This window comes from Myotis yumanensis, unplaced genomic scaffold (genome assembly GCF_028538775.1).
Source record: "Myotis yumanensis isolate MYYU_CA2020_CCGP unplaced genomic scaffold, mMyoYum1.0.hap1 SCAF_10, whole genome shotgun sequence".
Classification (NCBI taxonomy): domain Eukaryota; kingdom Metazoa; phylum Chordata; class Mammalia; order Chiroptera; family Vespertilionidae; genus Myotis; species Myotis yumanensis.
The window spans coordinates 73,971,377-73,974,205 of NW_027223761.1; the positions used below are offsets into that span (position 1 = coordinate 73,971,377).

At 46.0% G+C, this 2,829-nt stretch overlaps 1 pseudogene; it reads right to left on the minus strand.

The window, feature by feature from the left end:
• Window positions 1-1,555: 1,555 nt before the first annotated feature.
• LOC139018512 (large ribosomal subunit protein bL9m pseudogene) lies at window positions 1,556-2,607 on the minus strand (annotated as a pseudogene).
• Between the last annotated feature and the right edge of the window lie 222 nt (window positions 2,608-2,829).

Genomic DNA, 2,829 nt, shown 5'->3' on the forward strand with positions numbered 1-2,829 from the left:
GATAATTCCTAAGGAAAAAAATAGAACACTGCATCTTTTCAGGGCAAAGGAAAGCAATAGCCCTATATTGTATCATATTTTGATTGAGATATCATAATAGTGGCATGCCTTAATTGTTAACTTTCAAGATTTTCTTCCTATCAATTAAAATTGTATCATAAGAAAATAATTTCACCAAAGTCAACATTTACAATTTTTTACATCCTCAAACAAAATAATTTTAAAGATTTGTATTTATTATTATAAAACTAGAGGCCCGGTGCACAAAATTTGTGTGTGTCTGTGTGTGTGTGTGGGGGGGGTTCCTCAGCTCAGCCTGCACCATCTCCAACCAGGATCCCTTGGGGGATGTCCGACTGCCAGTTTAGGCCCGCAGAGATTGGGCCTAAATTGGCAGTCGGACATCCCTCTCACAATCTGGGACTGCTTGCTCCAAACCGTTCACCTGCTTGCCAGCCTGATCACCCCTAACCACTCACCTGCCTGCCTGCCTGCCTGATTGCCCCTAACCCCTCTGCCTGCCGGCCTGATCACCCCTAACTTCCCTCCCCTGCCAGCCTGATTTCCCCTAACCACTTCTGTCTCAGCTCCCACCACTGTGGCTTTGTTCGGAAGGAAGGCAGGACGATTGGAAGATGTCCGATTGACCTGGTCTAATTAGCATATTACCCTTTTATTAGTATAGATACAGTTGACATTATTTTATTTTAGATACATTATTATTATGAAATATGGACTGATTTAAAGATAATCTGCTTAAGCTACTGGCCACCTTTTTGTAGCACAGAGATCTACATTATGATGTCACTTTGGTGAACCCAAGTAATTTGGCGGTTAAGGGGACTCAGGTGTCTTGCTGGTGTTTTCGGCCAGCTTCCCCTTCCCATCTTCCTCCTCTGCTGCTTGTGCTCCCATAAGTAATAACCTAAACCCAGACAATTACAGCAACAAACAGCTTTATTTTTTCCTCTAGCCTATGAGCTCTGGATGAAAGGGAACTTGCTTTCTCTGGGGCACAGAGTTTCTACAAATTTAACCCAGCATGAAATAGAGAGCCTGTTACTCATAAATGTTATAAACCATACTATACATCTATGCCTGTATTAAATCTATCTTCAAATCAGCCCATGGCAGAAACAAACAGCATGCTCTCTCTGATGAGGTACACAATGAAATCAAGCACAGTCTTCCCGCAGCAAGCTCAGCTCTAGAACCTGCAGGGGTTGATGTAAGTGAGCCCCTTGCTCTCCTGGGGAGAAGTCTAGAATGCAGCAAGTATAAAAGTTGGGGACTCCTTCAATGTGTGTAAAGTTTCAGGTGTATGAGAAGAATAAGATCTAAAGACCTGCTGTGCAATGTAGTGCCTCTGTTTGACAATATAATGTTGGGCTATTAAAAACTAAAGAGGCTAATTTTTTTAAAGAACACAACCTATTTATTTCTCTTGGAGACAAAATGCTCAATTTGGATGATGAGGATATGGTAAGCACTAGAGACAATGGCTAGCTCTTCCATTTATTCCAATGAATTCCAGGGGAGAAAGAGGAAATAGGACCTAGGTTGTCTTGGAACTATTAACATTCATCTTATCATATCTACAACTTGGTACTTCTTGAGCAGGACTGCCCCAATAAGGCCAGATGTGATAACAGTTGAAGATGGAGATGACAAATACGGAGAATTCAACATGTATATGCTGTTTAGTCCGATGTCCCCATACAGTCTCTAAAATTCCATGTTTGGTCGAAATGGCTGTCTTTGCTCCACTGTGCCTCGGATTCTGCTCCCCATTTCTGAGGGAGAGTAGGTTCGGACCGTCTGGAGCTGGTGGGACCATTTCCTCCGCAGCTTGCTGGGCCAGCCAGTACTCTACCTCTTGGTCTCGGGCCTCACAGTTTACTGCAGAGATAGATAACTTGACAGTGTCAAGCCCATTTCCCTCACCTCACACCAACACTCGCCCATCCTGTGATGGGCTCTTTACTACCTGTGGGGCTACCACACCACCAAGACTTTTTAGAAAATGGCCGTCAACTATTTCAGTTTTTGGCTCGCCTTTGACATTGTTCTTCATCCCCACCTCCAGGTGACAGCTTTTCAGAAATTTTCCTGTCGCCTCGCCGGCCTTAGTGTGAATCTTTTCTAATTTTCCTTCTTGTCTTAGCAATTTCTCCTCTTCAAACAAATCTTGTTTTCAGGGGATGCCTTTACAGCCAGTCCTTGAGGAAGGAGTGGATTAGGCCCATAGATTTCATCTCTAAAACCAGGTCACGCGGACTTCAAGCGCCTCCACCGACTGTGTGAGGGTGAGCTCCAGGTGGTCCTTGGGCCGGTGCTTCATGTCCTTGCCCAGCTTGTAGACGCGGGGCTCTCCCGCCAGTGGCTCCTCCCACCCGTGCTCCTTCCAGCCACGGTACCTTCCACCCACGGCTCCTCCCACTCCTTGCTCATCCCACCCACAGCTCCTCCCACCCGCGGCTCCTTCCACCCGTGCTGCAGGATGACCGCTGTGGTGTGAGAGGCTGAAGCCGCGCCCCTGGCCCAGGTGCCCCCTTCCAGTTGGGGCCTGAGCAGGGTCCCTACTTGTCCTCCCAGCAGCTGAGCCATGCCTGGGGCTGTTACCTAGGCTAATTCTTATATTAAGTGTCCTTATCACACACACACACACACACACACACACACACACACACACACAAGCCAAGGACACAAGAAGTCTTTTGAAGATGATAGACATGTTCAGTGCCTTGATTGTGGTGATGGTACTAAAGGTGTATGCACACACCCCAACTCATCAAAATGTGTACTTAAATATGTGCAATTTTTGTATAG